General features: G+C 36.4%; 1 protein-coding gene and 1 pseudogene across 2 annotated transcripts in view; one reads left to right on the top strand and one right to left on the bottom strand.

Moving 5' to 3' along the window:
* CADPS (calcium dependent secretion activator) overlaps positions 1-23,793 on the bottom strand; it is a 452,323-nt gene that overhangs the window by 361,106 nt on the left and 67,424 nt on the right. The window lies entirely within an intron of this gene.
* Positions 15,182-15,532, top strand: LOC119062419 (60S ribosomal protein L30-like; annotated as a pseudogene).

The raw sequence follows: 23,793 nt of genomic DNA, 5'->3' as shown, positions 1-23,793 counted from the left end.
GGCAGGTTAGAGGCAGCTCTCAGTAGGAACACTGGAAATGAAAATAGCAGATAGTTCCATTTGGCTGAAGCCCAGATTAAAAAGCCTAGCTCAGCAGCATATGAAATCACAAAATACCATCCCGAGTCTTATGAGGGTTAATAGTAAACTTACTAGTAGCAATTATTTCCAGAGAAAAAGTCTAAAAATCTGAATGTAGATTATATGTGTTATAGAAGATTCTTTAATGTAACATCTTCCAAAGTGTGACTTGGAGCTTCACTGACATTGATGTTGATAAGAATCTTGTCCTGTCGGTCCTGAACAGTGAGAGAAGGCAGAATGGATCAGTAGCCAGTCCAGGCTTCTGGGTCATTTCGAGGGATGTGGTGACCTTAACTGATTCTTAAAAATCTCGATTCATGATCCAGAATGACAGAAAAGCTGCTCTGAAACTGGGAATTACTAAAAACATAGTGTAAACCCTAATGTGAACAATAAACTTTAGTTAATAAGAATGTACCAATATTGGATTAATAATTATAACAAAGGTATCACCTTGGTGCAAGATGTTAAAAATAGGGGAAGTTGGGGTGAGGGGAGATACAAGAATGTGGGACCTCTATATTTTCTGCTTGATTTTTCTGTAAACCTAGAACTACTCTTAAAAATAAAGTATATTAATTAAACACACACAAAAGGATTTTTTTATAAAGGGACCCCAATATAGTAGTACATGTAATGCAGACCTAAGCCTGCACAGGGGAGAACAGAAAATCCTTCCACTCAAGCTTGTCCTGAAATTCAGAAGCAGGAACAAGTAAAAAGCCATCAGTGTTTGAGAGTCCCGTCCTCTAACACCTTGTAAACCAGCTGGGTCATACAGAGGCTTCAGGAACCTTTCTGCACTCAGAATAAGTTCTGCCATTTCTGATGCACAACCAAAGTTGAGAGCTTACTTCATGAATTGAACTATGATGTATTTTTATAAAGGGTTAAACATATTTTCCTATTTTCTTTAACATCGTTTGATTATTCTTCAATTTTATGTGAATGGAGACTCGATTTTTTTCTAAGCAGTTCTAGAAGAGTAAACTAAGAGTAGGTAGAAGGTATAGAAAAGCCAAGTTAAGGGCAGCATCAACAGGAACTTGCAATTATTTGGAACTAAAAAAAAAATAAATTAGGTTGCCCTTTGATACAATGTCTGTCATTGAGGGTATTTGGTTGTTAAGAGAGGATTCATCACAACTAAGAAGTGGAGTATGTGGTGGCCACAACTCCTTGCATACAGAGATTATGACATTTTATTCTACCAAAGTATTTTCTAATCTTAGAAATGAGTATGATCAGTGGAGATCTGTAATTTATAAATAACTGTATGAAGCAGTTAATTATCCTCTCCAAAGATGATAAATAAACCATTGGCTTTGAATTTCTTCCTGTGTAAACTGCAGTGATACACTAATAAAGGTCTAACAAATAGATCTCACCTCTTTAAAACCTAGCATTTAGACTGGCAAATCCTTTCAGGTACAAACTCAGTCTCAGTGAAGAGACTGGTTTAATACTGAACTGCTTTACCGACCATTGCCCATGCCAATTTTAATACTAAACTCAGGTAAAGTGTCTCCTCCAGGAAGCTGTTTCTGAACACCCAGATAAGGCCCTCTACTCCTACAGCTCCTTGAATTTGTGTTTCTCAACACCCTGGTATTCATTTATGAATGTGCATCTTCCCTACTGTAGTGTGCCCATAAAGACTGGATTGAGTCTGTTCTACTCCATTTCTACACTAGCAGAGTGCCCAATACATAGAAATTTCTTACTCAATATTTTAAAGAGACAGGGAGAGGTTAAGAATAGTACAGGAAACAGAGAAGCCAAAGACCATATGCAGAACCTGTTGACATGAACTAAGGGAGGGGGAAGTGCTGGAGGGTGGGGTGGTGCAGGAAGGAGGGGGGGATAAAGAGGAGAAAATAATTGGGAAAACTGTAATATTGTAATCAATAAAATATACTTAAAAAACACAAAACAAACAATAAGTTTCTAGTGAGGAATGAAAATGACCGTGTGTTCTCTCTGGCTCTTTCATCACAGAGCTGTGTGACTTTGGGCCTTTTACCTAACTTCTCTAAGTCTGCTTCTCTAAAATGGGATGCTGATATTTACACCTTAAATTCTTAGAGATTAGAATACCTGAAACTTGGAAATAAGGCTAAAAATGACCATGTCATCTTTTGTTGTTGTTTTGTACAGGGTGTTGCTGAACAAAACTGCCCAGAGGTCACCTCATTCTCAGTAAGTTTGTTTGATTTACTTGTTTCTATTGACCAGTGTCCAGAATTCATGAAGCTAGCGATTAATCAATACAATGTTGATAAGTTGTAAATTATTTCCATCTGGTTGAAAAACATAACCCCCCCCAATTTACAACTTAAATGCCTATACAACAGTATCCAATTCCAAATATAACTTAGCAAACTTATTTTAGCATTCCGTTCTTGGCTCTCTATATAAATTTCTTATCCTCTAATGCTCTCTTAACCAGCTTTTCCCTCCTGCTTGTACTTTCAATAATGAGTTAAATAAATCTTTGATAAATTTTCATTATGAATTTGTATATGAGTCACATTTTTAACTTTTTGAAAATGTACTTTTATTATATATTAAGGCTTGTCGTAGGAGTTGGCAGTTAAGTGCTACACAGTTAAGTGTTAGCCCTCATCACTTTCTCCAGAACTCAGTTTCTACATTTATAAAAAGAAAAATTTGTCTGGTGTTTAACAGCACCCAGCCTGCTTCATGATCTGGGACTTGGATGTGAATGAGATGTACTGGAGATAGGCAACCTTGGGCTTGTAGGAGATGTGGTGTTGTTATACCCAGCTAGGAAAATTACAGCTAGGGCATTACCCAACCCTAAATCTGCAGTTCCTGGAACAGGGTAATGAACAAACATCCGGGAACAATTGGGTTTAAAATTCTAGCCAAATAAGGTAACTAACCCGCCCGCCAGAAAGTGCCCGCCAGCAGCAGCAGCACCCACCAATCAGGGACCCTTGCCGTTTTTAAATAAGCCAATAGCTAACCGCCACCTCTGCTTCTGTATGCCTTTGCTTGCTTGCTAGAAAATATAAATACCCAGTAGTCTGTAAGCCAGGCACGACTTCCATTTTGTAGCTCTGAGTAGCTACGTGACTCCGGTCACAGTTGGGGAAGCTCGCCCCTGCGCAGGAAAATCTTTGGCCATTAAAATTTTTATCAATTCGGTTCCGGACTCCGAGAGTGTGTATTTACCCGCTGATCATCTACAACATTGTCGAGCTGCAAGGACACACACTATTGTATTCATATAACTTATAACTAGGAAGGTTGTCCCAGGAAGACTCTACAGCCTCTCTCAGCAATGTTTACTGCTTTGAAGGCTCCCAGCAGACAAAGCCATCAGCTGTTTTGGTGAGTTGGCTGCTGCCCAACACAAGAGCAGTGAATCTGTGGGCAGGAGAAATTCGAGGGTATGTCAGGACATGCACTCCATTGACACACTCCCATTTAGGAGTAAGGAAGTCATTCCTACACAAACCTGCTTATTTCAAATAACAAGCAGCTTTGAAGTTGGGTGTGGAAATGCAGAGATGAGCAGATAAGCTGGGTAAAATTCCTGGGCCTCTGACGTACCAGGATGAAGGGATAATAACACATTTGACATCCAGCTTGGGCAGCTGAGAATCCTAGAGCAGAAATAGAAAGGGGGCAATGTGGGACAAGGCTTCTGGGAAGAGGGAGGTAAATTCTCTGAGAGGGTAAAGATGACTAGAGTTCGGAGAAAACTACTCCTGGGAGCCAGGAAATGCTGTGTTTGTGTGGGGGGCAGATGGCAACAAAGTGATCTGAGGCACCCTCAAACCAAGCAAACCACAAGAAGCAAGTGTGACACAGAGGCTCGGGATTCCAAGTCTTTGAATTTCAGAGACTACCTCTTGGTAGTCTTTGATTTTAAAAATTAGTAGTAATAAGAGATTGAAGAAGGCTTTGCATTCTCTACCTCAGTGAAACTCTTCATTTCCTTTTGGTCCCCACGACCCTCACAACTTAATTGAGATTTTATGTTCTAAGAAGCTCTTCTAAAAAACTAATTCTTGTCATTCATATCCTAATGTTCCAACCATTCCCCACCCCAATACTGCCAATACTAAGCTCTGTTGAAAAATCTGGACTTTTGGTGAGGGTAAAGGAGAAGAGGTACATCATTCTGAAACTAATTGAAAATTTTTGGAGAAAGAAGAAGATATCCAAAGGCAGAACACAGAAAGAGAAGAACAGTGTGAGGGGGGAAAAAGCATTTCCCCTTCTTGGTATTTCTGCACAAGGCAGACTAATGAAGCACCTCTAAAGTTTAACATGAGCACATACTTTGCAAATTTTTGGAGCTCAAATTCATTCATCCATCTACTCACTCACTCAATTATTAATTGAGCATCACTATATATCAAACAATGTTCTAGGCACAGAGGACTTAACAGTGATCTAAAAAGCAAAAAATCTTCCCATTTTGGAACTACCATTCTAGTTGACCTTCACAATGCCCAATGGATGAGTTTATGTCCATTTCTCAGAGTGTAACAAAGGAAGAGGTAAATTCTGACTCACAAGTTTTTACATATTCATCAAAGGGGAAAATGTCTTCATGGATCAAATTTGACTACAAAGGAGGGACAAGTTTCTTTTCTAGAAGAATATACAGACATTGAAGAGCAGAGGTATTATGTTACCTGGAGGCCAAATTCTGAACAAGAGGAAAAATAGCCTCAGAAATAGTCTTTTGTACACAAGCATAGATTCTAGGAGTTTTGAATATGCTCTAGACTATTATTTTCCTAATAATATCATCTGCCACCCTTCCAGAACATTCCAGTGGTTTCAGAAGAAAACAAACAAAATGCATGGCTTTCCTTAAACAAAGATGACCTGAAGAGGCCAGTTGGAGCCATGGGTGAACATTCTCATTGATGTGTGTTTCTGGATTGTGCCCCAGGAAAAGGCCAACACTAGTTTCAAGCACAATCAGGAATGGCACACTTTAAGTGGTTCCACCACCAAGAACTTCTCATTTTCTCCTTATGGATCTAAGTTTTGAATGTTGTCTTCTTACAGCTTCATATTTATCAAGTAATAGTCTTTCCCTCCTAATGTATATTAATCATAGGCAGAGTAAACTTGAAAGTTCAGATCAGCAGTACTTCTATATTGAATTGGTATAATTATAGGTCTAATATTTTAGTTATCTTGGAATAACAAAGACAGAAAATAAAAACCTGAGCCCTAAAGCTGAATAGTAATAAGTGGTTTGAATTCCAGCTCAATGCTTATTAGTTGTATGACCACCACCAAAGTACTCAGCCTGATTTTAAAGGTAGGTGAGACACATTAAAAAAAGATACATGCACAAGGCCATTTATTGAAGTATTACTTATAACAGCAAATATACATTATTTGGGGTTGGTTGAATAAACTGTTGTATCACCATACCATACAATGAAGTACTATGTAATTAAAAAGTGGTGAAGAATAGCTTTAGATGCTGATATGAAATGACCTCCAGTGCATATTATTAACTGGAAAAATAAGTCCGAGAAATGTGTTTGAAATATGGCACTATTTATCTAAGAGAAAGGGAGAGAAACACATGCACGCTTATACAGTTGATCCTTGAACACAAATTTGAACTGTGAGGGTCTACTTGTATGTATAACTCCTGTGACATGTCTTCTCTTCCGTATGATTTTCTTAATGACGTTTTCTTTTCTCTAGCTTACTTTATTGTAAGAATAGAGTATATAACACATACAATATACAAAATGCATGTTAATCAACTGTTTATGTTATCAGTAAGGCTTCTGGTCACCAGTAGGCTATTAGTAGCTAAGTTTTCCGGGGAGTCAAAAATAGTATGTGAATTTTCAACTGCATAGGGTTTTGGTGCTCCTAATCCTTGCATTGTTCAAGGGTCAACTGTATTCCAAAAATGGGAAATAAACAAAAGCTTAAAATGAAAATGATTTCTAGTTGCAATCTATAAAACCATTTCCCATGAAAATCGATGGGGTTCCTCAGCTGCTTCCCTGTCTGAGGCATGAAATGTATTCAATGAACCTTGTCTTACCAGAAATTAAGGGAGCTATCAAAAACTTATGGGATTTTTTAAAAGAACTCAGAAACCAGTTAAAGAAGGCTCATACTGGCCACAGGTGATTTGGGAATCAATAAAAAATAATACACAGAATGCGATGTTGAATACATTTAAATCTTAACAGTACTAAAATAAAAACACAACAGAACAAAAAATATAAGAACACTGAAAACCACCCATTATTTTGATCATATAGATAAGAGTAAGTATCAAGTTGATCTTTTCTTTTCTTGTATGATCTTGTATGTACCTCAGAGTAAACAGTTGATGAAGGAAACTTTCTCTTTTGAGACTTGTTCTGGCTAATACATGAAAAAAACAAAGCAAAACAAAAACCCTGTAGTATCCCCAATGAAATAATGGATTTAAGCAATTGTCACAAAGGGCTATTAACATTTCCAAAAAGGAGGAAACTAATCATTATGTGATTATTGATGGAAGTACAAATGTTACCTCTGAGGTATTCTGGTAAAAGAATCAAATTTTAATGCAATAATCTACTGGATCATGTTACTGTTTTATGGGGAATGCTGATGACCATGTGAAATAACAGGAACAGGGTACAATTAGTAAAGTGCAGACTGTAAACACTCAAGAGAAATGACCTGGTATCTTCAACAAAATGTTGCAAGCAAAAAAAAAAAAAAAAAACAGAAAAAAGTATATGAAAGATACATAAATCCTGTATCAATTAATTACAATGCATGCCCTTATTTGAAATTTGATTTCAATGAACAAACTACAAAATATGTGTGAGACTTTAAAGGAAGTTGAAAACTGGCCTGGTAGTTGATACTAGGAGATAATGTTAACTTATCAGGTATTGTCATGGTACCATAGGTCATATTTAAAAAATAGGTCCTTCATGTAAATGTACCACAGTTTTTTTTCTCTTTTTCTTTTTTAATTACTTTACCATAGTTTTTTGATCCATTCATTATTGATGGGCACTTAGGTTGCTTCCAGCATTTGACTATTGTAAATTGTGCTGCTATGAACATTGGGGTGCATAGCTTCTTTTGGATTGGTGTTTCAGGGCTCTTAGGGTATAATGACAGCAGTGGAATTGCTGGGTCAAAAGGCAGATCCACCTTTAGTTTTCTGAGGAAATTCCATGCTGTTTTCTACAATGGCTACACCAGTCTGCATTCCTACCAACAGTGCGCTGGGGTTCCCTTTTCTCCACATCTTCTTCAACACTTGTTGCTTATTGATTTATTTATGATGGTTATTCTGATGGTTGCGAGGTGGTATCTCATTGTGGTTTTAATTTGAATATTTCTGGTGGCTAGTGATGCTGAGGTACATTTACACAATGGAATACTATGCAGCAGAAAGAAAGAAGGAGCTTCTACCCTTTGCAACAGCATGGATAGAACTGGAGAGCATTATGCTAAGTGAAATAGGCCAGGTAATGAAAGACAAATACCATTTGATCTCACTTATAAGTGGAACCTAATCTACAAAACAAACAAGCAAGCAAAATATAACCAGAGACAGTGAAATTAAGAACAAACTGACAGTAAATAGAGGGAGGTGGGAGCGAATAATAGGGGGAATAGCAGGTAAGGGTTTATAAAGGACACATGGACAAAAACAAAGGTGGGTAGGATCAAGGGTAGGAAATGGGGATGGCATGGTGGGGGAATGGTTGGAGGTAAATGAAGACAACTGTACTTGCACAACAATAAAAAAGTTTAAAAAAGAAATATGTGAACAAAAAACAGGTTCCTATGTTTTAGACATTCATACTAAAATGTTATGGATGCAGTGATGCTATATCTGAGATTCCCTGTTATATAATTCAGCAGGGAAGCATGGGGGATATAGATGAAACAGACTGTCCATATAGTGACAATTAGTAAGCTGGGTGGTGGATACATGAGGGTTTATTACACTAACATGTCTATTATATATATATATACATTTGATATTTTCATAATTTAGAAGAAGTTTTTTTTAGTTAGTGAGTGCTATAACACTGGTGGTTGGAACAGTAGTAGGGAATGTAAGTGACCAGGGTTAGTTAGAGCTAAATTAACTTCATCACGATATAGCTGAGTTTCAACCTCCTAACACCACAAACATCATTTGCTTATATTGTTCTTTGAACATTTTCAAAAACTGGATTTTGAATGTCACACCCCTTGAGTTTTGCTTTTGCCATCCAGCAATTATTATTGGTTGATACCAAAGTAGCTTTCCTATATAACTGCAGTACTCACCCCATTCACAATGGTGAGATCTCTGGCCATTCTTCGAACTAAGAGGCCATGAAAAGAACTCAGTGTGATGCCATTAAAGACCTGTAAGCTTTCTACCTCCCATTCCTGTCTAAGGTGGTTAACTTGATGATAATAAGACTAGCACAAATGAGTAGGAAAATGGCAGAATCAATACTTCTACTCTTATTCCTCATCAGCAATGTTATGAGGCAAAAACAAAGATGAGCTTCTCCTCAATGTAAAATTATGTGGAAAACATTTGAAATAAAAATAATCATCATCAGCACTGAACCATGTCCTTCCTTGAATACTGTCTTGAGGTATATGCTAATCATGGTTTGAAGCTCACATTAGCAGGACACATAAATACCAAGCAGCTAGGACATAAAGACAAACTAATTTTTTTAACTGCAGTTATGGAGAGAGCAATTTGAAAGCAGAACTGCTTTTGGAAGTGATTCTTTTATTATGTGACATTACGGTATGTTCGTATACTTGATGTACTTATAAAAATCTCTTTAAAATATTGGCAACAATCGTATTAAACTCATTAATCAGCTTTTAAAGCTTCTGAACTAAGAGTATTTACAAGTTTTACACAAAAATTTTAAAACATATGAAGATTCAACATTTATTGAATAGTAATTAATTGACATTGGAAAAGACAGTAATAGCTGTCTTAATAGCTGGATTTCCACAAACATCTCTATATAACTGGTGGGTAGAACTGATATACAGGTATCTTGATTTTGAAAGTGCAGCCAATAACATCTACCTTTCATTTGGGTCTATGAATATTTCTAAAACATTTATTCTAGTCACAAGCAAGTAGTGAAAAAAACCTCAAAACTGGGCCTCTGAGTTACTAATCCACAAAACATTACAATTTTTTCAAAAATAAGTCTACTTATGCATGCTATTGACATCAAGACATTAATTATAATTATCTTTTTATGAGATCAAAAATAATTTTCTTCTATTGATAAATATAATAAAATCAAACATTATTTCATCTTGCTTTCATACTTTTACATTTATACTTTATATGTATTATTGTGTACATAATATATTAGTATAGTGTTAGTTATTAATAAATAAGTATTTATAAAGAGGGGTATCCTCAAAATGTTTTATTGATGGGTTTTGTGTTCAACAATTTTTGAAGACCATAAATATAATGATTAAGTGTCTTCATTTTGGAATTTGATTATTTTAATTTGAATTCAAGATTTATTGCTCATTAGCTATGTGGCCTTGGGACAATAATTTTGCTTCTCTACGGCTCAGTTTGTTGTTTTGTGAAATAGGCATATTAATAGTGTTTTCATTATAACTGTTGTAAAGACTAAATGAGATAATGCATGAAGTTTTAGCTCTGTCCTTGGCATGTGACAAGCATATCAAAATGTTAGGTACTATCATCATCATCTTCATCATCATGCCTGTCATCATCCTTATCATGATGTAACACAGATGTCTAGTCACTATAATCCATGTTATGTCCTAAATAAGAAAATTCAAGTAACCTTCAATGTGTTTTTTTGAGAACCTCACAGTTGTGAGAACCATATCTTATTTTGGCAGTTTATTAAAGACATGGCTGATCAACTAGGTCAGGTATTCCTCAAGGCTCATTTGAATGGCATGGTTTGTACCACACACAGTCAACTCTGAAATAAGTGAAGGACAGAGCACAAAATATCTTTCCCTACTAGTTACCTCCCTTAATTTGTTTAAAAAGTACATGAATAAAAAATAAGAAGCTCTTGGGAGAAATCAGATGGTGTATGGTGCCAGCACTTGTCACCCCAGGTTCTTTTTTCCACCTTCCTCTCAGGTTCTGATCATATGGCTGCATCATACAGTTTCTGTGTCTCTGGGTTTCCTTAAATGAGAACAAATTGAGTTAAGAGGAAATTGAGATGAGCAGGCCTTTTACTATGGGGACAGCTAGGAAGTCCATGACTCATGGAAAGTTACTCATTTCTCAATGTCCAGTTAGACAAGATTCATGCCTTCAATAGCTGTCTTTTATTTTTTCCATACATCTAGTAACATTGATGTACTCATTCAGAATGAACATAAGTGCAAATATCCAGAGTCAATAACTTAAGTCCATTAGGAACTACAGAGAAAGTAATACAAATTATAATAAAGTTAACATGTTGGTACTTTTTCATTACCATACATGTAAATCAGCCCATCAGTCCCACACAAAAAAGTACTGAATGTTTGTTTTTAATTTATTTATTCAATTATTTTAAGTTATACAAAACTGATTACTCTACTAAGGACAGGCGACAGTTTTTATTTTTACGCTATGGGTGTTGGAAAAACACTAAAACATTAGTCTACAATCCCTGTCTTTTAAAGACCTATCAAAATGGCTTGGACAACCCATAGAGATGCATTTGATCATTCTGCAAAGCTACTGCATGTATACTTTAGTCCCTGCTGTAGCTCCTAGTTCAATGACATGACTTGTTGCTAAAGAGACTTTCCTACAGCCAGGGCCTCTCATAGATAATAAGGTTATTAGTGTGCTTTCAAGCAGATGACTTGTTTGTTTGAATAATCTGCGTCTAGCTCCTCTGTGTGCTCAACCAGAAAGCTAATGAATACAGGCGAAATAAATCTCTTTTTACAAAGAAAAGTGGGATTTCACTCAGATATTTTTCCAAGAAGACTTTAAAGATAAATTCCACTGAACTTCAACTTTGAAAGGCTAATGGTTTAGGGTATTTTTCACTGATCTTAAATAGGACTGCGGATAGGAAACAGACCTTAAATTCTAATATTCATCTGATATAGCTACATATTCAATCCTGTACTTAGGGAGTCATTTCAATGATCCGAAGAAAGGTTCTCATTGATTTCTGCTGAGAGCAAGGACTAGCTTCCAAATGGTTGGTTTTACGGGGCAGAATATTGTGGTTAAAAGCACAGGTTTTGGCTCCACATAAAACTGATAGAATGCTACAGTTCCCAGCTGTGTGATCTGGAGCAATTAATAAAATCTCTCAGCTTCTGGGAATAGCAACACCTACATTGTGGTTGTTGTGAAAATTAAATGAGGTACTATATGAATGTACACTGCCTAGCCAAAAACAAGCACTTATTTTATGCTATGATGAAGCTTTCATCAGCATCCTGATGATCATTGTCATCACTAGTACATTAGTAAGATAACACTGAAGTAGTCTGGCACTTTGAAGTGGGAATAGAGACACTTCGGTCAAAGTTCCAGTTCCCACATTTTTCTGGATCTCTGGCATGCCAGAAGCATTTGTTATGCAACTTTGGGTCCAATTTTCTTCTAGTCGTAGACTCAGCAAAATCTAATGCATTGATCTCTTAGAATTTGGAAGCAAATGTCAAGTCCATAAAGCAAAACCACACAATATAAAAGTGCATACATATTTAGTTTTCAATCACTGTTAGTAATGAAGTTCTGTTATTAATGGCCATTGTTTCCTGGGTGTTCACTCTGAGCTAGACTTGGTATGAAGAGCTTTACTTGCACTATCTCAGGGGATGTCTTGACAATGCTTAGAAGTAGGCACGGCCATTACAACTGAGGAAAACAAGACAGAGAGACCAGAACCAGGTCAGCAGACTCCAAGTTCCAACCTAAAGCCAATGTTTTTAATAACCCCAATATATTCCCTCCACCAAAAGGGGAAGAGTATGTGAGTCCAAGCAGCAGACCCTCTAAAAAGCACTTATGTTGGAGATGACATAATTGTTATTATTCTCTTCATTGTTCATAAACTCAATAGTATTTTGCTTAGACTCATTTGCCCCCAGGGTTGTATTCTTTGAGACTGAACAGACATCAAATGATAGCAAGGAAAATACACTGGCCAAAAAAAAAAAAAGAAAAAAGGCAGCAACCAGTTCCACACTGAATGTGTCTCAGAGATATACAACAAAGGAAGAGATCCATGTGAGAATATAAAAGAGATTATGTTGGAATTTTTCAGAAGTTTTATGTTTATCCTTAGACATAATTCTAAATAAAACTATAAAAATATTGCCCGTGTAGTGTGAATGTGTGTGTGTAATGAGAATTATAACAACTTAAAGAAAGCAATAATTGTAATAAACTTTATGAAGCATCATTTTGTACTAGGGTCTAATAACTATTTATTGAGGGCCTTCTATGTTTTAGATACCATTCTGAGCTCTGTAAATAGTGTCTTGAATAAAATAGCCATATGCTCAAGGAGTTTACTTTTATTTGTTTTATCTTGGATACATGAGTGCAAGCTTTTAAAAAAATCCTTATCCAAGGACATGCTTATTGATTTCAGAGAGGGGGTAGAGAGAGAGATCGAGAAACATTGAGTGAGAAACATCATTTGATTGTCTTTCCTACATGCCCTGCCTAGGGACTGAACCTGCAATGTAGGCATGTGCCCTGATGGGAATTGTGAACTTTCAGTTTATGGGACAACATTCCAACCAAATGAGCTATACAGGCCAGAGTGAGTATAAGCTTTCTGGAAGTAAATTTAAAAACTTACAACTGAAGCCTTAAAATCTTTTTAAAATTTGGCTGAACAGTTCTAATTTTGTGAATTTATCCTATAGAAGATTATGTCAATTTCTCCTACAATGACACTCATCACAAGGTCGATTATGATAAATAAAATAAAATAGCACTGTAAATGTTGAGCAACTGTGATCCAAATGGATACATTTTGACATTACCATACAATGGAATATTACTTTAGCCACTACAAATGATTTAGAATCTTAGTACTTCGAAAAATGTTGATAATCTTGAAAAAGTGTATATGATCCATTTTTATGGATCATAGAAATCACACAGAAAAATAAGAAGGCTACTTAATCACCAAATTTATAGTAGTAGCTCTGACTGGTATAGGTGAGTTAAATTTTTTATTGTATTTTCTAAATTCCTACAATGAATAGTACCACTGATAGAAAAAGAAATTACTTTATAAATGTTATAGCCTTATTCATTTCCATTCCAGACAATTTGTTCCTGAGTCTAATGTCTCCATGTATAACTTTGACAGAATGCAAAGAAAGAGAATACAAAATGTTATTTTTCAGTACTCATTGTGTCATTCAGATAATTCAGGAGGGAGAAAATCAATTCAATTCATATCAATTCAGTGAATACCACCATGTGCTTAAGACCACCTTTAACTAACCCTAACTGCACATCACAGCTCCTCTTTGAGCCTTTGTTTATCCACCTGTAAAATGACAGGATTGGATAAAATGAGTTTTAAGGATATTATCTATAATCAAATGATTTTCTTACTCTGTTGATAATGACTGTGGACTTAAGACACCTGGGCATCCATGGAAGTCTAGTCCTTGACAAAGCTATATGTGGAGAAAAGTCATAGTTGTGACTAGAAAGCACCAGAAACTGTTGGGTTTGCAGATGCACCTCCTATGGGTTTCAGAGTCTAATTAAAACACTTCAAAAAAGTGCTGATGGTTTTAGAATCATGGCAATTCTGTGGTTTGTTATTTTAAAAACAGTGCCTTTTTGTCTCAAGCACATGTGTTGGATCCTAAGTACCTAAATATATTTATTAGTACTGTCCGTGCAATATTGCCATTTCAATCAAAGATTCATTTATTTGATATATAGTTAGGGTAACCTAACCGATGATGATAAAGATATTCTTTTTCAGGCCAATGAACTAGGATATGAATGTGTTTGAGACTCTTATAATAGATTTTTCTATACTAACTGAATATTCTGTAGCATTGCAGTCCAAATAGGACTTTTTGTGACGATAGAAGGGTTGCATACCTGCCGTTCCAATATAAGGACAATCAATAGTCACATGTGGCTATTTAACACTTGAAATGTGACTAGTGTGAATGAGAAACTGAATTTTAATTGTAATTGTTTTAAATCTAAAGAGTTACCTGTAGCTACTTGGTAACTGCCAATTTGTAGTTTTTAATTCCTTTACCTTTGGGGATGTAAGACACAGCAAAGGGAATGCAGTCAATAATATTCTAATAACTATTTATGATGCCACGTGGGTACTAGACTTATTGAGGGGATCACTTTATAAGTTATACAAATGTTTAACCAACATGCTATACACCTGAAACTAATGTAATATTGAATGTCAACTGTAATTTAAAAATTAATAATTTAAAAAGGAAATAGCTCCATATGGTTTGTGGCTTCCTCACTGGATAGCTCAGGTTAAAGCTCTGCAATGAGAAGTATGTGTGGTCCATGGACCAACAACAACATTATCTAGGAGTCTGTTAGAAATGCAAAATCTTATTTTCTATGTTCTGGAACCTGCTGAACCAGAATCTGCATTTTCACAGGATCCTCATGCAACTCGTGTACAAAATTACATGTGAGAAGCACCACTCTAGAGACATCTGTTCAACTTTCTATCACATTCCATTAGTTGATCAAGAAACCAACTGATCTTTCAATCAGTCAGCTAGTTACAACTGTACCTCATCAGGTGGCAGCAGTATCTGTCCATGGCACCAGGCACTGGATTAGGCACAGCTGGAAAGTGTAAGAGGTATCATTTGAACTCAGGGAGTCTGACTCAACTCCATGTGTTAACCATTGTGTTATGAGTAGCTTGACACAGTCAGTCACTGACATAAGTGATCATTGAGATTAGTTTTTATTGCTATTGCATTTTTGTTGAACAATAATGAAAAATACGATGGGAAATCCTTCCTTTCTGGTTCCCCAGCCATCTAAGCAGCTGTGCTTGGTAGGGGTTCATTCTGCACCTAAGGCAAGAAGATGGTGACTACTAAGAAGATGAAAAAGTCACTGGAGTTGATCAACTCTAGACTCCAACTTGTTATAAAAAGTGGCAAGTACGTGCTGGGGTACAAGCAGACTCAGAAGATGATCAGACAAGACAAAGTCAAACTGGTCATCCTCGCCAACAGCTGTCCCACCCTGAGGAAATCTGAAATAGAGTACTATGCTATGTTGGTCAAGACTAGGTGATAATATTGAATTGGGCCCAGTGTGTGGAAAATACTACAGAGTATGCACACTGGCTACAATTGATCAGGTGATTCTGGTATCATTAGAAGCATGCCAGAACAGACTGGTGAAAAGAAAATCATGAAAATTTTTCTTTAATAAAACTGGCCAGAGCTTGGTTTAAAAACTGAAAGGAAAAAAAGAAAGGAAAATAGAGCTGACATTATTTCCAATGTCCTTTATACCACTACCTGTGGCTCCCTAGGGCTCTGCTGATACATTTTTTGTGGGTTAGAAAACCTGTGGTGTGTATTTACAAAGCAGGGTCACAGTGGTAAAGATTTCAAGAGCCCTTCCTAATGAATCTTCTAGTCTCAATAGTTCAGGTGAAGAAATTTCAAGAATCTATCTTCCTTCTCTTGCACATTGGTTTGTTGGATATGGATGCTGATACTTAGCCTGTGGGAGGCTCTCCTTCAGACTTTTATCTCCCAGCCATAACCTTATGGGCTCAAAGGGATCCTTTCTCTGCAGCTGTCTGAGTCTTGTGCCTCAGTTATCCACAGCCACCCTCATTTTTATTTATTTATTTACTCCTCACCCAATGATATGTTTATTGATTTGAGAGAGAGAGGGAGGGAGAGAAACATCGATGTGAAAAACACCAATGGTTGCCTCCTATATGTGTCCCAACTGGGGGTCAAACCCACAACCATTTGGTGTAAGGGATGACAATCCAACCAAATGAGCCACCTGGACAGTGCACCACCTTCCTTTTTACTGACCAACTTCCTCCTAAACTCAGGCCCTTCAATTCCCCAACCTCACTTCTATATAACAATGATAGACCTCCTTTTCCTCAAAATCTTGAACATTGCCCTACCTCAGTGCATGCACTAGAATCCTTTCTCACAAGCTCTTAGCAAGGTTAGCTCCCCTGCTCATCCTTGAGTTATCATCTCCAAATTTTCTCAAAGAGGTCTACTCAGACCATGCAATCTAAATTTTCCCTACTGTCCTCTTATCAGCTTAGCGTTGTTTATTTCTTCATGGAACTTACTGTGTTTTTTCCCCTGTTTTTGGTAAAAATTTTGGCCTATGCCCTAGAAGTAAGCTCTGTGAAGTAGGATCCTTATTTATCTTGTTTATCACTGCACTTTCTATGCTAGCACGTGGGTGCTCAATAGACACTGATTCAACAAATACATACATTTTCTCATCTTTATGTTAGCTGTATGCCTCAGGATTGTCTTTCTGTGCCCTAGAATTGTATTTTTTAAGGTCTTTCCTGACTCATGGGCCCTCATGCATTCATTTATTCATTCAACAAATGTTTATTGGGTGCCCACAAATTGCTAGACATCAGGACACATCGATAAATAAAACATATTTTGGCCCTTGTGGAACTTTTCATCTATTGGGCAAGACAGAGCTGGGTAGGTGGTTTCAACAGATGATCTGTCTACCACAGGTATTATGGAGTGCAGAGGAGTGCTTAGCATAACCTGTAGGGTGGGGGAGATTCCCTGTAAAATGCAAAGAGGAGATGCTTTTTGAAAAAAGAAATAGTATACAGTTAAATAAAGAAAGTTGGGACAGGCATTGAGGTATCAGAAATAGCATAAACAAGGGTACAGAAATCACTGTTGGGGTGGGGGGTACTCTAAGTGATTAAGTGCAAGGCAAGGATGGCACTGGCCACATAATGGTCATGTTTCACATGGCGAAAAGCCTGAACTTGTTGGCCCTATAAGATATGGGGTGCTATATAAGGTTTTGTTCAGGAAAGTGAACTCTCCAGAGAAGATATTAAATTCTTTGGGTTTTAAGAAGCAACCTCAGAGTTTTCTTTCCTTGATCTCCTGAATAGCAGCAGTTTGCATTTGGTCAAGTTAAGAAAAGGAGTGATAAAGTCCATGAAGGAGTTACATAAGAAAACAAATGCTATACTTAAAAGCTATCACATTTTTTTTCTGCAGAAGGCATGTAGCAGAGAGTCTAGGCATGGGTATAATTACAACTCTTTTATATACTGGCATCATTTGCTCAAACTAAAAAAAATGATTTCACTCTGATTGGAAACCATTTCTGATTCAACTTAAATTACCTGCAGAAATTTTTTATAACCACTCAGGATCAGCATATTTGAGAATAAACTAGACTACTTAACAAACCATATGCTTTAGTGCTGAAGAAAAAAATAAAATTTAAATAAATGTAGGGAATCCTGGAATCAAAAAGATATATAACAGAATTTCTTTGGATAAACTATCCATTGCTAGTGAAAACATTAATTCCCATTAATTTAGTTTTTATTAATCACCTATTAATTAACTATCCTGGGACATTTCTAAGCTAACTCAGTATTTTTCTTAAAATAGTAAGTATGCTTATATTTACAATTTCATCAATCATATAATTCTTCCTTAATTTTAAGAGAAAATAAAAGTAAGATGGGGTGAGAAATGCTGTGGGGAAATTAATGTGTGGAGTTTATCTGTACTATCCAATTCAAAAATTTTCCTCCTGGAAAAGAAATATTTGAGGTCCTGAGTTTTTCTTCAGGGAATGTCCAAGAAATTGACTTTTAACTCCACATTTTCCCAGTTATACCTCTTTGTTTTGTTCTGTCTTATATAGTATGTTTACAAACTATGTCCCATGACTACATTTGATTTCCTTATGGATAAGGATCATGTTCATGGCTTCTATGTGACCATCTCACATCCAGCTCTTTGCATGTAGTAGATGCTCAAAAAGCATTTAATGAATAATGAATGAACAAGTCAATCAACTCTCATTTCACTTTTCCTCCTGTCTTGTACAGAAGATAGATGTTGCTTTAAAGGCAAATTTAAAAGTTTTTCTGAAAGTTTTTTTTTTATAACAAAAGAATCTTTTGGGATGGAAAGTAAATATATATATATATATATATATATGTACATATCCTTTTTATTTGTGTTATATATATATATCATCATCAGGAAGAATACAAGCAAAACTTAATGTTTACATTCATTCATTTATTCAGTAATTACTGAGCAAATAATGTGTTTCTGGCACTATTCTTGAGTCTATAAATACAAAAGTGAGCAAGAAAGACCATGAAATAGATAATGTATAAGCAAGTTTTAAACAAATTAAATATTTTAGATTGATATAAGTGAAATAAAGAACTTAAAACAGGAGTATCAAATTTTTATTCATTTTTTTAAAGCTCAGTCCACATGTTACTGAAGTGAACCTTCCCCTGATGTCTCTGGAATGTGTTAGCTACTTTTTCCTATATTCTCCCATTAGACTTTCTACATAGGTCTTTGTAGGATGAATACCTTTTTATTCTAATAACAGGCTTGTATTTATACCAAACCAGGAACAAAGATCTCACACAAGGTAGACAGTCTAAAAGAATTTATTGAATGAATGAATGAATGACCTGGATCTTAAAGTACAGGAATCTCCAGGTGCTAATGGAGAATTCACTGCCATGAGTCTCTCTAGACATCAGAAGACATTTGGCATTAACCCCACCAGCCACTGCTAGCCTTACCCTATGGATAAAACTACTTATCCAGGTTTTGGCTGCTTATCAGTCTCCAGTATCTTGTTGTAATGGTTCCTCTCTGCAGAGCCCACTTGAGTTGTAGGTCTCTAAATGGCCCATATTCTTCAGGAAAAGAGTAAGTACTTCACAGATATTACACCCTTATTGACAACAATTACTTCCGTGTTTTGGCAGGTTATTCATTTCTTAAATGGATGTTTAAAGCATCAGATAAAGGGGCTGGTTTCCCAGAGTTAACTCAGGCCTCTTGCTTTTGTAAATGAGGGTTCATCTGTCCAGTGTTGGCTGTAGAACCTACTGGTGAAGTGCTCCATCTCTGGATAGCTTTCCTACATTCAGACCTGGGCTCTGTCATCTCCCCTCCCAATAAGTTCACTGGTGAAAGATTCACCCTTGATATCTTGGTAAGAAAAAAAAGAGTATACCTTTATAGACCCAATCTAAATTCCTTATATTTTTATATAGCAACTTGCTTCTTCTATGGGAAATATTCAGGTGCAAATGAGACTATGTATAAAAAGGGCTTGACTCAATGTCTGGGAAATAGGAGCTCAATAAATGTTACCCACCATTATTTTTGGGAAGTGACTCCTCGTGTTGTTTCTACAATTCTCCAGACAGCCTTTGTTCTTGACTATCCTTTCAAGGATGTTTATATTTTAGAAGATAGAAGTAGGGTTTCTCTGCAGGGCAGAGGCAAGATTTGTTTCCTGATGAGGATAATAATGAGACTGTCTCCCTGCAGGATAAAAATTGGGCAGATTTGCTAGCAGCAATGTTTGGTGTTTCCTAAACTCAGGGTGCCTCAACTACAACACAGAACCACTGAATAATCAGTATTTACCAGGATACCTCCATGTCATCCCCATGAGACTTGGGAACCAAGAAGAACTTGTGTCAACAGGAAGCACATGCCCCCTGATGTGCCATTAGTAAGAAAGTCCTTCTTCATTGATACAAGAGTTTTGTGTCATCTGCCAGCATGCATGAATGAATCTCTGGCAAGTTAACTTATTAGCTTGCAAGTAGAGTAAAATCTCAGACCCTTCATAGCTCTTGATAATCACCCTTCTCCTCATCATCACCACCACCATTCTTTTAAGTGAAAAAATGTTGAAATAGAATATTAAGGTTTTATCCAAAGTGAAACTGCTTAGAAGATTCAGGGGTGCCTTTTCCTTAGAAGGCACTAATGACTTACTTTAATATACATAGCATGGCTAATTTACTATACTTTCACTCAGAATCATGTAGAAAAACAAAAATTATATTAACTGAGAAGATGTTTAAATATCAGCTAAATTTGAGTGTGCTTACTGGACAAGAGTTAATCTAATTAAATATAGAATTACATTAAAGTTATAAATTGCAGTTTTGCATATTCCTTGTTAATACAAATGGGTTCACTTATTATTGCTTGCTTTGAAGGCTGAAGAGTTCAAAACAGCCATTTGTGCAATTTGGTGTATACATTGCACTGCCATGTCTTGCTGCATGTGTTTCTTGATATCCTTTTTATCTATGTCATTTTAGGTAAATGATTTGGAATAAACCAGAAAAACAACAACAAAAAGATTAGGATATTGCTCTCAGAAAACTTATATCTTGATGTCTTAGTAATAAAACAGTTTTACATCAAGAGCTCCCACTTTAATTTTCCTTCATTCTGTTTTTATACAAAGTTCTTTATTTATTTCCCAGTCAGGGGGAGCACACATACGAGCCATATTTGTTAAGGTGGCAGGCTGGGCTGGAGTAGGATGAAGCAGAACAAGTTAAACGGTCCTTGGTCCAGGTCTTGATCCATTTCTATGACTAACTCAAACTTTGAATCTCAATTTCCTCATCTGTAAGATGACATTATAACACATATCTCTAAGATTTTCTTAGAGGTCTAAGAGAGTGCTTCATAAACACTATTTAAATGTATGCTTATAAAATAAAAAAAATATGATCGTCATAGTAAGTGCTACAAAACACAAGAATTTTTGGCAGAGATATAATGCTAAATTAAAAATAATTCCTACTAAAAACTGCTCTTTGGCTATAAGATTCTTACTCTGAAAGATTAAAAGAGAAATAAATGCATAGAATTTATATTATTTGCTACAGGGATGACTTTAAAGATATTGTCTACTATATTGTTTGGGGAGGCCTCAATGAAGACTGGGGTAAAACATCTCTTGCATGCCTAACTACCAGGATAATTTTGTCTTAAGAGGAATTTATATGCTTTTACTTCATTAACACTATCAATCTTCTAACTTTCTTGTTTTGCTATGAATGCCAAGAACCTCTGTGAAATCTGTGGTTCAGTGATTAAATATAGCTGTTATAACTTTATAATATGAACCATACATATTATAATGGCAGCTACCACTATTTAGCACAACAATGTACCAGTGATTTTCATAAATCATCCTGACTCCCCACATTAATCCCATGAGGTAGGTGTCATTACCCCATTTCACAGATAAGAAAACAGATTAAGACAAATGAAACAATTTGTTTAGGGCTACATAGAACGTGAAGCTGAGAGTTGAATGCAGCTAGTTCAGATCTCAAAATTTATGTTCTTTCCAATATGTCATAGTACTTCTAGTTTTGACCATCTTTTCTGTCTACATGTTTCTGGATTCTGATTTTTTCTCTTTATAATTATTTGTTTTGTTGAACACAATCCTGTACATATCACTCTTCTATCTCACTGTGTTTGTGTTGACATATTATTTTATGATTTCTGCCCTGTATGATTTTCATAAAGACAAAGAATCAGATTGGAAAATTTGCCTTACAAAGCTGAGCTAAACAGCAAAAATCTATTCTGTGTAGGCACATAATACTGTATTTTGCCATGTATAATGCTCATGTATGTTTTCTGGAGTTACACTTTTAATGCATAAGCATAAATAAACAATTAAAAACATTTATATAGATACTGAATTAGTACTACCCATGTATAATGCACATCCTTATTTTCCCCTAAAAAAATTTGGGCAAAAACTGCACATTATACATGGCAAAATATGGTGTATATGAATGAAAATTAAACATGAATTCACTACAGGACACACGAATTTTGATTATAACCTAGTATTATGGAGTGTGGGCAGCAGCCAGTGATGCCAGGTTAAAACACATATGTACATTTGTGCATACACACACATACCTGTAAGACACACACTGCTGGGTCTCTGGAGATAAAGTAAGCTTGTTTGCTGAGCCTTTCAACAGGCTGTACTCCCTGCCTAGAGTGCTCTCCTCATCTGTGCCTTCTCCACCTGTTTCACTGAACAGCCTTCATACCCACTGAGCAATTTTCTACTTTCCCCAATCCAGAACTAGTTCAAATCTCTTTAATCTCCTTAATAGGTACTGAACACCCCTTCAAAGTGATAGTCACAGTTGTCATTAAACCTTTATTTGTATAATTCTTTGGTTTCTTTCTCCTCCTGCTATACTTTAAACTCCATAGGGACAGAGGAGGTATGATATACACTAAATGCATTTTCTTTTTTTTTTTGGGGGGTCCCCTTGGGGCTGTGGGGGGTGCCCGTGCCAAATTTTTTGCTTATGGAATAAGTCAGCAATACTTTGGCTGATGGAATTTGCTGGTGGTAGAGGTGGAAACCTTGACTGGGGGGGGGGGGCAGTTAAAAATTAAGAGAGCTCAAAACACTCTCTTGACATCTCAGATGTTGAATGAATAAACAAACATTTATGAACACTTATTAAGTGACACAATGTTAGTCACATTCACACTTCTGGAATCAAGAATCTGAAGCTAGCTCACTATGCTATATCATTTTTTTTCTAAAAGTAAATCATAGCCATCCTTTTCTGTCTCACTATTCTCTCATTTAGAGTGCTAATATAGAGAAAGGATGCACTATTCTGTGTCCCAAAACTATGTCATCACTGGCCAAGACCCTGAACTGCTGAGACACTAGTCTTGACTGGGAGGTGGTACTACTTCAGGGTCACTGGATAGAGCTTTGGGCTTCTGAGATGAGCAGGAAATACTTACCCCTGAGAGGGCCGTGAGGCAGAAAACACTGACTTGCTCCTTAACCTGCCTGCTGCACAACCCCACTCTTTTACCTTCAAGATCTAGTTCAGTGCCCAGGAGAACCACACCACACAAATTAGGATCACTACTTTTGCTGGGTGATTGATGAGTGGAGTTGAGTACCCACTAGCTGAGAAAGAAGAGGACCATTGCTCTGAGGTGGTTGATCTCTGTGAGAGCCGTATTTTGAAACAAACAAACAAACAAACAAACAAAAACAAACAAAAACACTTAGAAAGGAGGTTGGAGGACATTAATGTAATAATTACTGGGTAATAGAGTTTGAGGTGTTTTAATTTTCTCTCTCTCTTCATATATATATGGCAGGGGTTCTTAACCAAGAAGGATTTTGTACACCCCCACTCCCAACATCTGCCAAATGCTGAACTTGTGTCACAACTGGGGGAAGAGAGGAAATTGCTACTGGCACATAGAGGACAGTGCTGCTGCTACACAATCTACAGTCAAAACACTCTAGCCCAGGGGTGTCAAACTCATTTTGACTGGGGGCCATATTAACCTCACAGTTGCCTTCAAAGGTCTGAAATAATTTCAGCACTGTATAAATGTAACTTCTCCTCAACTGTTAAAGAATTTAAATTACATTCAGCTCTCAACCCATAGAAAATGCACACTGAATGTTAAAAAAAATTAGGTCAATGCTCAGTTGAAAATAATTCCATTTCCCACTCCATTCAGAATAATTTGAACATCCTCACTGACTCTGCTCTCTCTTCTCCAGCTGATTTTGTCCCACATCTTCTCACCAAGGAAACTTCATTCACC

This window comes from Artibeus jamaicensis, unplaced genomic scaffold (genome assembly GCF_021234435.1).
Source record: "Artibeus jamaicensis isolate MK-2021 breed Jamaican fruit bat unplaced genomic scaffold, CSHL_Jam_final contig_519, whole genome shotgun sequence".
NCBI lineage: Eukaryota > Metazoa > Chordata > Mammalia > Chiroptera > Phyllostomidae > Artibeus > Artibeus jamaicensis.
The sequence above is the reverse complement of the archived record's forward strand: the minus strand, read 5'-3'. Positions and strand labels throughout refer to the sequence as shown.